This window comes from Tenrec ecaudatus, chromosome 3, assembly GCF_050624435.1.
Source record: "Tenrec ecaudatus isolate mTenEca1 chromosome 3, mTenEca1.hap1, whole genome shotgun sequence".
Taxonomy (NCBI): domain Eukaryota; kingdom Metazoa; phylum Chordata; class Mammalia; order Afrosoricida; family Tenrecidae; genus Tenrec; species Tenrec ecaudatus.
This window is the reverse complement of record NC_134532.1, coordinates 14,201,561-14,216,900: the sequence shown is the minus strand read 5'-3', so window position 1 is coordinate 14,216,900 and position 15,340 is coordinate 14,201,561. Positions and strand designations below refer to the sequence as shown.

Sequence of the window (15,340 nt, the reverse complement as noted above, 5' to 3'; positions counted from 1 at the left end):
AATGTGTTGTATTCTGGGGACAATTATGTACTCCAAGTTCTCTGTTTGGAGAGAGGCTTGCAAGATGGACTTTCCTAGTAAGGTAGAAGCATATAAAAGGGAAAGTTTGACAACCTTAAAGAAAATTATGGACACAGACATATAATAATTTAAATCAAATAAATGGAAATCTAAAAATCTAATTTCAGAAGAGCTACAGGAATACTTTTTGCAACTGGTAGGAAAAGTGAGGTCTCACATTCGAAGGAGCACACACTTTTATGTATTATCCGACACCTATGATGGATGTGAGGCCTTCTACCTGTTGAATCAACCTCCCCGGCCAATTCCCCTTAAGGCATTTTGACCACGCACCTGAAAAATTTCCACTATAGCTTTTCTCTAAAAACGACCACATTTCTCCTTGTTCCTATTGAGAGGAAGCTTCTGAGGTAACAACTAGATTACCGGTTCATAAGAAATTACAGAATCTTAGACATACCAAATTTAACCTACGGTTTGTAAAGCCTGCAGACTGTTGTGCTTCTAGGAAAATTATGTTCAAAGGAACACAGTAAAAGGTGTTCTCGCAAGAGTAGAAGACCTTACTCACTAACTTAGTACCAGAGAATGCAATGAGAATCTACCTCTTCAAGAAAACCACAGACACTGCAAAGAATTTAACACCTAAGATAGGAAAAGCCAGTGAGGAGGCCAATGACTCGAGAATTCTCCTCACCAATGGAAACCAGATTGCAATAGTTCTCCGACATCACATCCTGATATAGGGTCTTCTTCTGAGCAGGGTTCAGGAGCTGCCATTCCTCCCGGGTGAATTTTACAGCCACGTCATTGAATGTCAGTGATTCCTGTAGTAAGATGAGTCTATTGAATGACATATTTTCCATTTGAAGATTAAAAAAAGCTACAGATTTAATATATATATATATATATCTTACAGTAAAGAGAGCAAAACAGCAATAAAAGCTATTCTGTGCTAGTGCATTCCATAGTGTGTGGTAAACTAAGGACTTGGTAGAAAGCATTTGACCTTGTTTTCTACACTTGCAACCATGGGCATGGAAAACTAGCCTTATTTTCCGAAAGATCTCCATTGTTCTAATAAAGAAATGTTTTCAAATACACGTTTTCCAGGCCAAATACTGTGCAACCAACAATAGACCTCCATGAAGGAGCAGTCTTAAAGGAGCTATCATACTGTGTTTCTCCAAAAATAAGACAGACCCATAAAATAAGCCATAGCAGAATATCTAAGTAATTGTGCAATATAAGCCATATTCCGAAAATAAGACATAGTGAAAGGCGTGGCTATGCAGCATACCGCCAAAGAGAGTTAATGAAGATGGACAGCCCTTCTCACCTGCCCCATCGTGACAGCTGCTATCTCGGAGATGATGGGAGGGGTGTGGGCAGTCCCATCAACCTGATCGCACCCATGTCAGGTCCCGGTTGTTCTGTGCGTGCTGCAAGCTGAGGCAGAGAGGGAGACATAGACAGTGAATGTAAAAGTCTCCTTAGTGAAGTGAGGAGCAGGGCGCTCTGCTTTAGGTATGGTGTGTCTTCAGGGGGAAGAAGTAAAGCTGTGGCTGCCATTTTACTCAGCACTGAGGGTTGATGTTCCACAATAAGGTAACTTAACTAAATTTGAATAAATGTAGATTGTTGTGCCATACTTAATAAAAATAAGACATCCCCTGGAAATCAGCCATAGTGTGTCTTCTTGAGGAAAAATAAATAGAAAACAGTGTCTTATTTTGGTTGAAACACAGTAGTAGAAGAATCATTTCTCTGCCTAGCTGCTTCACTGTGCTTGAAGGTTATTTGTAAATTAGAATAATCAGGTTCTGTAGCCAGTCAGCCATAAAATGTAGCAAATGTCTGGGGAGGGCTCAGGGCAAGTTTGAAGTCAAGCAGCATTAGGTCAAAATGGTAACTCACCTTCTTGCTTGTCAAGTTACTCACTTATATTATACTCACTCACTTATATAACATTGACTATGTATATGCTAACTGCATGAGGTGTGTGCCTATGAATGAATGCCCACTGGAAAATACATTCACTCTCTCAGGCCTGGCATGGGAAGAGAGCCCCTGTGTCCGGCTGTCTTCTCTCTGTCTTTTAATATTTGCCACAATTGCAATGCCACTCCTAAGGTTCGGGTGTTGGGGCTCTCTGTACCACCAAAGTAATCCACCCACTCATAAAATTAGAATTTTGAGTACCAGTGAAATGAGCCGAATGAGCTAGAAGTAGCTGATTTATAGTCACACAAAGTAGATAAACACCTGTTTATATTAACAAACAAGTTTACAGTGCACTGTGCAATGGAATGTGGAGTCCTAGCAGCATCACCAGCGTACGAGGCTCTGCACCTTCAGTGGCACCCGCTATCAGGAACAGTACAGATGGGGGAGGTCAAACAGAGCTCAGCTCTCCAACATTTTTGGTCAATTCTTACACAAGTCATTCCTCCCACACCACTCTTTGTCTCACTTGTGGGTTTGATAATCCATTGTGATGGCCACACAAAACTCATAGATCAAAGTGGACTATTAATGAACAAGGTAAAACTTGGGATCAGGAATAAGAAGCTATAACTCAGATCCCTAAACAAAAAATTCATAGGGTTTATGTCCCTTCCTGAGTGTGGGAAACTCTTAGAAACCGCCTTAGGACAAGCATTTCTTGTCAGTTTTAGGACAAATTCTTCTCAGCCACCTTCGAGCAGTATTGACTTAACTTTAACTAAAAGGTCCTCTTGCACCTGCCTTCTTTCATCACATGCTCTCTAAGGGGACCCTCCTAATCTGGCCTAAGCAGGGAAGGTGCTAGTTTGAACCAAGAAGCCATCATATCAAGAAAGAGAGAACTGCCTGGAGGTATTGTTGAGATGAGACAGTGGGACACTGGCCTGTTATCTGAACAGTTGATTTGGTTTTGTTAGCCCCTGCAGCCACATAGTTCAGAATGAACCCAGGGATTAGGGATTTGCCAGTTTGCAGACATTCAGGAGCCATTTCCATGACACCCCTGCAACTGTAAGCTGCCTGTGTGACCTGATGTGGGAGCTTCCTCCACTCCATGAGCCAAGAGTTTGCTGCCTGACATTTGAGATTCACAGGCTTCCACATCCTGAAGAGTTATTTACCTGATGGCTATTTAGTTTTGTGAGATACTGCAGAGCAAATCAAGGAACACCTTGAACCTCTACCTCATAGGGACTGGTCTACTGCTGCTCCTGCACAATGCACTGTAATATTCATGAGTACCAATGGAGATAATTCCGAGGGCAGAAGGGACACATGACAGAGCCAATTGTAACAGGTCCAGAAAGGGCTTTTCAGCCAAGATATGGGACAGGCAGGCAAGATCAAGAAGATGATATCCCTTAAGGAGCTGAGAGGAGCCTAGAGAGAAGAAACGATGAAATGAGCCTACCTTCAAGGGCTAAATGTCTGAAAGGGACAGAGAGAACAGGCCTGCCCTGAAGAAGAGCAAATTTGCCTACATGGTTCTTTAATATGAATGCCAATGTGTAGCCTATTAATTCTGATAACAAATTACAAACTGTTACTGAATAAGATTTGTACCTGTGACTCTGGACTGTAATTTTCACATGGCCACTGCAAAAATTAATGAGCTGAGTAACAGAAGACTGTGGGAAAGATACTGGTGTCAAAACTGGAAAACTACTGGCAGGTACAGGTCTGTTTAAACTCTGCCTCAGATGAATCAGGGCTGATGTTGATGGGTGATTCTCCCTCCTACTTCTATACTTAGATGCATTAATGATAATGGGGCCGTTTGGGAGAATATGTAACATATCACCTTCAGAAAGAAGCATTAAGGAGACTTAATCAGAGAAAAATCCCATGGAATACTGAACGGTCCTAAAGAGGTGATTTTATTTCTCCTTAAAAACTAGGCATAATCAAGGAGTTGGAAACAACCCAAATTTCCATCAACAGATGAATAGATTAAAACACTATGGTACATACATACAATGGAGTACTACGCATCCCTAAAAGCAGTGATAAACACGTGAAGGACATTGCTGCATGGGAAGAACAGGAGGAAATTATGCTGAGCAGAGAAAGCCAAGCACAAAAGGACAAGTACAACATACGTCTGCTGAGGTAAGCTTAAAGGTGCAAAAGGGTCATAGGAAAAAGCTACTATATACAAACATTCCTGGCATGAGGTCCAGGGAGTATGGCACGGGCCAGATCAAATCATCCAGGGATACATATGGAAGCCAACTAAAAAGGGGGGTGGGGAGAATGAAAAAGACATTGGTAGCAGGGGAATAGGGCACTAACCCACCCAAGGGGAGGGTATTGTTTATATCTCCACAGAGAAAGAGGGACCAGACTTCAACCCAGTGTACCAAGATGTGAATGCAACATACGAGCATGAAGCAGGGAGCCAATAGAGGTCTGAGGGGCCAGCGCCAATCCCAACTATGTGGACAGTTCACCTCCCGCAGAAGAATTCACTTCAGAGGACAGCACTGATGCTACAGCTCAGGGGGAGGGACATATCAGACCAGGGGACACAGAAGTAAATGAAGGGAGAGGAAGAGAGAGTGGAATACATGCTGGCTCACAAAGTCTGGAGGGTGATATTCCCTCTCAGAGCAGCCAAAGCACAGAGAGAACCATAGGGCCAGCCCAAATAGGAGACACGCCATCCCTCACAGACCCATAGCATTATGGGGAATAATAGTGGAAAGAGTGCAGGAATTGCACCCAATCTGACCCCACCACACTGAGGTGAAACACTAAGGGCGTGCAACAGGACAGCAAGTGCAACAGAGCAATGAAGTCCCCAGGAAATACCAAAAGTGGACTTTAGGTCCAGGCTATGGAACCCCATCAGACTCAACTGGAAAGCACTCCTAATGGTCAACAAACAGACCTTGAACTATTTACAAGCTTTTCTTTGTGTTGTTGTTGGTTTTATTGTTATAGTTTTATTGTCATTTGTTGCTTTGTTTTGCTATGTTGTTTTCTGTGCATATTATTATCCCTGCAGTTCTCTCTAGAAAAGATAGGTAGGATAAACAATCTGGAGGAGAAAACAAAGGGATCAACTGTTCCAGGGGGCGGGGAACATGGATGAAGGGAAGGCAGAGGGAAAAGAAGTGGTGTTAACAAATCCAAGGACAAGGAAACAACAAGTGATTCAAAATGGATGCGAGGAGGGTGTAGGAGACCTAGTAGGGCTTGATCAAGGGTAATGTAACTGAGAGGAATTACTAAAACCCAAATGAAGGCTGAATGTGATAGTTGAACAAGAAGAAAGTAAAAGAAAATAAAAAAAGGAAAAAGGAGGCAAAGGACATTGATAGACGCCTAATACAGGCATGTACAAATATATATATATATATATATATATGATGGTGGGGAAATAGATCTATGGGCATTATTTACAGGTTTTCGTATTAAGGTAGCAAATGGACATTGAGCCTCCACTCAAGTACTCCCTCAATGCAAGAACACTTTGTTCTATTAACCAGGCATTCCATGATGCTCACCTTCCCGACACAACCACTGAAGGCAAAGCGGGTGCAAAAGCAAATGCGGTGAAGAAAGCTGATGGTGCCTGGGTATAAAAAGATATAGCATCTGGGGTCTTAAAGGCTTGAAGACAAACAAGCAGACATGTAGCTGAGAAGCAACAAAGCCTACATGGAAGAAGCTCATCAACCTGTTTGATCACGAGGTGTCGAAGGGATCAGATGTCAGGCATAAATGATCAAAAAAATCATATCATTGTGAATGAGGGAGAGGGTGGAGTGGAGACCCAAAGCCCATCTATAGGCAACTGGACATCCCCTTACAGAAGGGTCATGGGAAGGAGAACAGCCAGTCAGGGTGCAGTATAGCACCAATGAAACATCTAACTTTCTTTGAGTTCTTTCCTCTTTCCTCCCCCCCCCCACTATCATGATGCCAGTTCTACCTTACAAATTCAGATAGACCAGAAGATGTACACTGGTACAGATAGGAGCTGGAAACACAGGGAATCAAGGATAGATAAAATCCTCAGGACCAATAATGAGAGTAGAGATACCAGGAGGGGCAGGGGAAGGTAGGGGAAAAAAGGGGAACCTATCACAATGAAATACATATAAGCCCCTCCCTGGGGGATGTACAACAGAAAAATGGGTGAAGGGAAACATGGGACAGTGTAAGACATGAAAAAATAATAATAACTTAAATATTATCAAGGGTTAGTGACGGAGGAAGTGTGAAGGTGGAGGAAAATATTGAGGATCTAATATCCAGGGCTCAATTGGAAAGAAAATGTTTTGAGAATGATGATGGCAACAAATGTACAAATGTGCTTGACACATAGATGTATGTATGGATTTTGATGAGTTGTATGATCCCCCAAAAAATGATTAAAAAAAAACAAAACTAGGCAGGGCATGTCATTTGATTGATTCTCATGGGTTGGCCATATAATAATGAATTGAAAGAATGTCATCCAAACAATTCTCAGTGATGTATTATGTTCAATGTCAATAGTTTAGTTCAATGTCAATATATAGTCAATATGTATATGATCAATATACATATTCCTAATCTCCTGCCTAATGTTGAAATCAGAATCAGAGTTTATCTATAACTTCTATGATTTCAAATTTCCACTTTTCCAATGAACGGAATCAGTATTATACAGGCTTCTACAATTCCAGTAGGAAATACAGAAAAGGATAAAACACATCAGAAGCACCTGAGCCTTGATCATTTTCTTTGGTCCTTATAACACTGCCAGCAACTGGGATGCTCTATGTTTGTCTTATGTGGATCAGCTCTAACGATGCTCACAAATTTCAATCTCTCATGGGGACATCCCAGATATAATAATGCCCAAACCAGGCACTTCTTCCTCTTTATTCTGTGCTGCTATTGACACCCAATTTGCAGGCTGATGAGAGAATAAAATGTGAGTAATACAGAACCTGTAGGTCCAGATGCTGTTACTGTTCTGTCCCTCTTCTTAATACAAAGTCCCCAATCCTGTTAACAGTGCCCTTACTGAGTGATGGAAAACATGCTTATACCATGCCCAATAAATCAAAAACTCTTAATTTTCAGACATGTGAGTAAAAGATGACTTTATAAGAAAGAGATTGGACAATCAAATATACATGCCAAAAGAAGGGGGGGGGGAAGCTGGATCCCTACCTGACAGCATATAGAACTATCAATTCCTTATTGCGTGACTCTCAAGGTGAATGAAAAATCAGTGAACTTCGAAGATGATTATGTTAATTAAAGCATCTGGAAACATTTTAAATGGCCTATATAAGAAGCTATTATAAACTGAAAGTGAATTTCTAGAGGAACTATACATTGTATAGTATTGTATAATCACTTTAGAAACACATTAAAACTCACCATCATGTAGAGTTAGATGTATAAGAACCCAATAGGTCACAATAAAACTGCTGCACAGAGTTTCTGAGAGTCTAAAGCCATGACAAGCAGGTAGTGGGTTGGTACCTCTGACCATGAGGTTAGCAGTCCAACTCTTAATACATGTCAAAACCAGGGCTCCAAAATAAACACTTATGTATCATATTAGATTGAAACTTTATTCAGAGGGAAATGAAGTAAGAAGTATGCATCCCCCCACCCCAGTGAGTGCAATTTTCAATTCCAAGGTAAACAATGCTTTTACTGTAGCATTATTTGTAGTACCTAATGTAGTTTGCTAGTTGGCCTATACAAGCATACAGTCTTTCTAGCTATGGCCCCTTAACTCCTTTCAAATATTTACGTGGGTTTGTCGCCCGCCAATGTGAATGAAGCAAAGGAGCCCTGGTGGCATAGTGGTTACTGTTGGGCTACTAACCCCAAAGTCAGCAGTTGGAAACTCGAAAGAAAGATGGTGCTTTCTTCTCCCAAGAGTAACACGGCTCTCTAATCTGCTAAAAAGATACAGACTGAAACTCACAGGGCAGTTCTACCCTATAAGCTCTCTATGAGTCAGTGTTAACTCGATAGCACTGAGTTTGGGTTTTTGGTTTAAGAGGATTGGGCAGCTTGCCCAACAATAGATTGGTACCCTTGTAGCTACACAAATAAGATGTCTGAAAACCGAACATGGGAATTAGTCACACTGGGCATCACATTCGGTTTTATTGAGCCATTTCAGAAACAGAAACTGGGATCTCACTATCATCAAAGAAGAAGAGCCTGGATCCAAGATTCTTTTTGGGGGGGTTGGGGGGAAACAGTTTTAATTGTTGTTCAGAAATATCCCCCAAGGTCTTCCAGGCATGATCTCTGCACACATCGGGAGTGTCGGGCAAGGGTGCAGGCCCACCAGCCAGCTAACCTGAGGATTGCCTGGCAAGCACACTCCAGTCCTGGCTCATCTCCAGCGAGTCTGTCAGGTCCATCAGAGTACTCCCCAGGGTATTATAGCTGTCCTTAAAGCTCTTCAATTCGAGGAAATGCTTGGCAGGTTTACTCTTCTGACTGGAAGGTAGGTGGGGAGACTTCAGGAGATTGGGTAAGGTCTCTGGCTGCTGACTGGTGGGGTCACTGAGAGCTCACACTTCCTGCTTGGACCACAGTGGCCAGCTCAGTCAGGGCCTCCTGATAGTGCAGGGACTCACTCTGGACAAAAGACCCCTGTCCCACAGCTGACTGCCACATAGTCATGCAGCAGGGTATCAATGGGGGCCTTGCGCATATCCTTGAAAGGAGTAGTCTTGTTACAAAGATCAAGCAGGTAGGAATGGAAATTTCTGCCCTTTAGGGAATGGGGATGCTGACCTTCCCTGTGAAATGGGATGTCAGAGGCAGGAATGGCGTCCAGAGTTATCTCTTGGACAGACAGTTGCAGCACTTTTTATTTCCCTGGGTTTCCAGCTGTGGTAGCCTGGCATCATCATCTGCAAGGAGCCAGGGTTCCTACTTGCAATCTGGAACTCTGAATAGTTGAATATCAATCTCTTCTTTCAGATCCTTGGGGGCATTGTGTCCCACAGGGACATGAGGGCCCCTCCGAGATTTCATTGCAAAATGCATGATTTGCCTTTTCACAAAAATAAATAGCAGTACAAACAGCAGGTTCCCGTAGGCCATCGCCAGCACGATATTCACCCTGGACAGCCAGTCACTACTGGACGCCATGGCCTTCCCACCCTACACAGAGCTGTTCTGGTTTACCCCATTGCCTTTACTCCTCAGCCCGAGTTCGTCTGTGTTTCTTGGAGCTCCCCGGCCATTTCCTTATGGGGAAAGACTAAGTGAGAAAACATGGCGGCTTGCAGGGATGGGGGGACACAATTCTTTTATTGAAACTCTTCAATCCAAAAGACAGAGAGCTATGATACAAGAGAGAAAGCGATGGGAAGGAACAGCAACAGAGACATGGTGGTAGCAAAACAAAGAGACTGAGAGAGAACAATGAGATTAGAGGTCACACAACAAAAGAGCTCAGTGCCTTTGGGCAGGAAGTTAGTAGGTGAAGTAGTGTACATCTGAGTACCTCTCATGGTAACTAGACTGCCCAACCCACACAGAGCTGAGTGCATTTGGTCTGAGGCTAAGGGGCGGAGCGACCATTTATCTGCAGTGCTAAAAGAACTTTGTAATATTTGCTCATTCAGGACAGAGACCAGGAGGCTGCAGAGTCTGACCTTACCTGCAGGTATGTCTGTCAAGATTCTGTCTGAAAGGAGAACTGTACCTTGAGTCAAGTATGACTCTAAATTGTGTGCTAGGGTAGAAAAAGTAAACCCTATGTCAAATATAATTTAAGGAGATCATTTATTATACTTAGAAGATAACAAAAGGCACGTGCACGCATGTGCACACACACGCACACACACCATATATTTAAGGGAGGCCAATAGCATGAAGTCAAAATAACAACTGATAACAACAACAAGGATTCAGTCGGGACCCTGAATAAACAGGACATAGAACAAAAGACATTGTACGGATCATGATTGGCGGCAGATTAATAAATCACATGTACAGATGGGACTAGAGCAACAGGAATGGGACCATGATTAGGACATGCACATTATTAAAGGGACTTACAAGATAGGTCCAGGGCTTTTACACAAAGCAAGTCAAGGCAAGACTCATGAAAATGGCCTCCGGTTTGTCCTCAGGAAGCTGATCTCCATCAAGGATACACCTAGGTAGGCAAGTGGAGAGGGTCTGGCTGGAAAGGAATGCAGGCAATCTACTTCAAAGGCATTTCCCCCAGGGGAAGATGACCTAGCTGCTTGGTTAATGATCAGATAGAATTTAATGGAGGCTTAATCAAATTAGGGACACAGCAAATAGACATTGAGTTGTCACTGTCATCAGCAACCCAAACCTAAAACCCAACTCGCTGCCATCGAGTGGATTCTAATTATAGCAGCCCTTGAGGAGAAGATGAACTGCTATTTGCTCACCCTGTTTGGAGTCCAGTGAATGGATTTGGTTCACAAACCAGTCAGAAGTTGAAATCCTCTCTGGTGATACTTCAATGTGCAAGACAGTAGTAACAGATTTCTAGCTCCCTAGATTGGCTCATATTTCTCTGTGGCAAATCATTGATCTGAAACAGAAGAGGAGTCAATGTTGAGAAAGACATGGCAGATTCTTAGCCTGTACTCCGCGTACTAAGTAGTGACCACCCCCACACCCTGGGATCAAACCATGTTCCAATCTGAGGGTGTTTGCATTAAACAGAGTCCACTCTATCTTTACAGAGCAATTTTACTAATTTCTCAAATATTCTTTTAAACTTTGGATCCACATTCTATATATACAATATTTATTTTCAGAATTAAATGGAAGTATTAAAAACCTCAAAATTCTCAAGCTCCATTGAAGCTAAATATCTTCATTTCACCAGCAATCTAACTGAAGAAATTAGTATTTTATGAAGAACACTCTTTACTAACCTGTACTGCACCTCAGACCACAGCCCTTGATGTATTTGGCTAAAGTGATCCAGGTGAATCGTGCTCACATATGCCACTCAAATCCATGCTGAGCTTTTCATCAAGTTTAACCCGCCCCAATCCCCTTGCATCCTGTGTATTCTTTACAATATCTACTGTGTGTGAAGAAATGTATACCATTGGGTAACCCATTTATGCACAATAGTGAGGTAAGTAGAGAAACTTGCTGTAGAAGTGGCCTACAAGAAACAGAGGGACACCAATAGGACAACCCAGAGGTACCTTGGCCAACACAGAGATATCCTAAACAAGAAAATAAGCCAGGGGAAACCTTATTTGCTACTCTTTTAAGCTCTTGTGATTATGGTTGTCCAATTTTAAAGCCTTTTAGAAAGACTGCAGCCTACAGTCAAGGAATGGCAAAGGGTAGGTAGATGGTTGCCAAGATCCAAGGTAAAGGCAGAAGCTTAAAAGAATAAGACGGATCCAGAAAAGAGATGACTGGTCAACTATTTTGTCATCTTTGCCTAGATGCTGGATTCCAAGCTCTAGGTAATGCTGACAGATGTCAAACAAAACAAACTGTAGGAGAGGGCATATTGGCTTGGATTTTGGCTGTCCCATCTATAGTCTTATTCTCCAAGGAAGAAGGGGGAAAGCTAGTGCATAGGCTTCAGCTTGTGAAACATGCTCCAAGCGAAACTAGTTTGGCAGGAAAACAAAATGAATGTACTGAGAAGAGGCTACGGTGTGATAAAATAGGGAGGCAGTAGCCTGAGTGGCTAGTTGGACATCACTGGTACTGCCCTTTTGCAGCCCACAGGGTGTTTCTGAAGGAGAGATGTGTGAGGTTGCAGTTATAGGATAAAGGGTACAGACTAGTGCTCCTCTGAAATGAATCAGCAAGTCAAGCGACTAGAGAAAAGCACAGTTGTTTTAGGCTCTCTCATGTATATCAGTCATCAAGCATACCTTGAATATAAGGCTCTCCATTCCACCAGGTCTTAAGGACAGGCTTCAACTCAGGGTTCTTAAATTGGTTGGCTGCAGAGTAAGGTTGGCTTCCATGCCCCTCCTTTAGCAACATTCTTAATCTAAACTTGACTAAATTTTAATTCCTTTCAGAAATACTGATAGCTTATGCAAAAGACACACAAAAAAACCTGAATGGTGATAGTAACCGTGAAGAGATCAAAAGATACAAGAGGACTTATGTTGAGGACTAGGTTCACCTCACCCAAATCATGGTATTGTCAATAGCCTCGTATGTATTGGAAGTTGAACACTGTATAAGAAAGATCGAAGAAGAATCGATTTGTCTGAATTATAATGCTGGCAAAGAATACTGAAATAACATTGGTCTCCAAAGCACAAACAAGTCTGTCTTAGAAGAAGGAAGCTCAGAGAGCTAGTTAAAGGTAAAGATAGCGAAAGTTCATATTACATACTCTAGACAATGTTGTCAGAAGGGAGCAGTCTCTGGAGAAGGATAGTGTATGTGGTAAAGTAGAAGGGCAGGGAAAAATAGGAATCCCCAAATAAATGGACTGACATCATGATGGCAACAATGGGTTCATCCTAAATTGTGAGTATGGCAGCAGAGAGGGCAGTGTTTCCTTCTGTTGTCTACTGGGTCCCTATGATGTGGAATCAACTCAATGACATCTAACACAACAACCTCAGAATCCACTAATCAGTACCCAAGACATGCACAAAATACCAGTGTGTTATGTTTACAAAAGTTATTTCCTAAAAGAAGAAAAGAGAAAAAAATGATTAGGGCAAAGACTGTACAGATGTGCTTTATACAATTGATGTATGTATATGTATGAACTGTGAAAAGAATTGTATCAGCCCCAATAAATTGTTAAAATAAAAAAAAAAGTTATTTCCATGGTAACGGATGCCAAACCTTTCATGCAACATTTGCTGGAACATACGCTCTCTTATTAAAAAGAAGGAAATGTAAAAAAAAAGAAAAGAAACAAAAAGAAAATGATTAGGGCAAAGAATGTACAGATGTGCTTTATACAATTGATGTATGTATGGATTGTGATAAGAGTTGTATGAGTCGGTGGAGCGTTACAACTAGGGCCGACTGGGACATGGCGGCTTTTGATGGCCCCGCTAAGCCTCTGCTGTCGCTGAACCCGCAGGAACAGGCCAAGTTCCAGAAGCAGGTGGTGCAGGTCCGCCAGCGCGCGGCCCAGCAAGAGAAACTCACACCTGGAGTTGTGTATGTGGGTCACATACCGCGAGGCCTTTTTGAACCCCAGCTCAAGGCTTATTTCTCCCAGTTTGGTGCTGTTTCAAGACTCAAGTTGTCCAGAAGTAAAAAGACTGGAAATAGCAAAGGCTATGCCTTTGTGGAGTTTGAGTCAGATGATGTTGCCAAGATAGTTGCTGAGACAATGAACAACTACATTTTTGGTGAAAGACTCTTGAAGTGTGATTTTATGCCACCTGAAAAAGTCCATGAAGAGCTTTTCAAAGACTGGGATATTCCATTTTCAAAGCCATCCCATCCAGCAGTAAAACGGTACAATAAGAAACGAACACTTCCGGAAAAGCTACGCATGGAGAGCGATTTAAGAACAAAGAAAAATTGCTCAGGAAGAAGTTAGCTAAAAAAGGGATAGTTTATAGTTTTCCTCTATTGGTTTTACCGAAAAAGAAAAACCAAAATGTTTCAAACAGTGACCTTCAGAATTCTATGAATAGCCAGGACTCCATGCCAGTTTGTACACCATCATATTTGGAAAGGCGAAAGTCTGAAGTGGCTGAATTGAATGACGACGAAGATCATGAAATCATTCTCAAACAGCCTGCAGTTGATGTCAAGGAAGAAATTCAAGAGACGCACCCCCCACCTGCAAAGTCAGGGAGAAAGAGAAAACGGAAAAGCAAACAGTGACTCTGAATGCATTCTGTAGCTTTTGAAAAACGGGCAGTTTTGGTATTAGGTCTGGGTGCAATAAGATGCAGACATTGGCACAATTTTTTAAGGACAAGGACTGTCCAAGTAAACAGCAGGTAACTGTTCACCTCCCTTTGCTGAAATACAGGGCTCTGGCCATGGCTTGCTCATGCTGCCTCTTCAGCCCGCTGATTTTGTGGGCTTGATATTTCAGAGTTCTCTGTAACTTATATTCAAACAGTGACCAGCAAATAAACTTCCTACCGTCATTAAAAAAAAAAAAAGAGTTGTATGAGTACCTAATAAAATGTTAAAAAAATTATTAAGGGCTCATGAGGGAAGGGGAGTGGGGAGGGAGGGGAAAAACAAAAAGAGGACCTGATGCAGAGGGCTTAAGTCGAAAGCAAATGCTTTGAGAGGGATTAGGGCAAAGAATGTACAGATGTGCTTTATACAATTGATGTATGTATATGTATGGATTGTGATAAGAGTTGTATGAGCCCCTAATAAAATGTTTAAAAAAAAAAGAAGGAATGGGTTTCCTGTGTGTGAGTGTATAACAAAGCCATGACAAAATCACTGAGAAATTCCTGCGCCTTTTTGATTTACACAATTCTCCTGGAGGTGAACTGAGGGAAATTCTCTAAGATCCACCCAGCATGTCTTATGACAGAGTATTTCCCAAACTTGGGCTCCAGTGTGAGGGCAGTATAAAGTCACTCAGGTGTGAGTGCCTATTTTTCTATCAAGAGTAGTGTAAATCATTTATCCCTCTACACTGAGGAGTCAGCTACAAGTCCAGAAGATCCAGCCAGAGCAAGTTATCTATGAGAGTTGCATGGGATTCAGGATACTCAAAAGGTCACTGAATCAAAATTAAATTCCATGAGAAATTTCAAGGCTAACTGTAAGATAGATTAAAGTTGAAAATTCTGGTAGCTAGATATCAGAGTATTCAAACAATATGAATAAACACTTTATGTTTTGTTACTTAAGTTCAAGTTATTGGGTACAAACATAACAATGGTTGTGAGAGTACATTACTAACATTTTATTTAAACGTTTTATTAGGGGCTCATACAACTCTGATCACAATCTATACATACATTATTTGTGTAGAGCACATCTGTACATTCATTGCCCGCATCATTTTCAAAGCATTTGCTCTCCACTTAAGCCCTTTGCATCAGGTCCTTTTTCCCCCTCCCTCCCCACTCCCCCCTCCCTCATGAGCCCTTGATAATTTATAAATGATTATTTTGTCATATCTTGTCCTGTCAGACATCTCCCCTTTTCTGTTGTCCATCTGCCAGGGAGGAGGTCACATGTAGATCCTTGTAATTGGTTCCCTCTTTCTAACCCACTCTCCCTCTACCCTCCCAGTATCGCCACTCACACCCCTGGTCCTGAACGTATCATCCACCCTGGATTCCCTGTGCCTCCAGCTCCTATCTGCACCAGTGTACATTCTCTGCTCTATCCAGACTTGCAA

General features: G+C 42.0%; 2 pseudogenes; one reads left to right on the top strand and one right to left on the bottom strand.

Annotated features, from left to right (window-relative positions):
- Positions 1–8,632: 8,632 nt before the first annotated feature.
- Positions 8,633–9,156, bottom strand: LOC142443138 (protein C1orf43 homolog; annotated as a pseudogene).
- A 3,855-nt stretch (positions 9,157–13,011) lies between these two features.
- LOC142443268 (MKI67 FHA domain-interacting nucleolar phosphoprotein pseudogene) lies at positions 13,012–13,955 on the top strand (annotated as a pseudogene).
- The last annotated feature ends 1,385 nt before the right edge of the window (positions 13,956–15,340 follow it).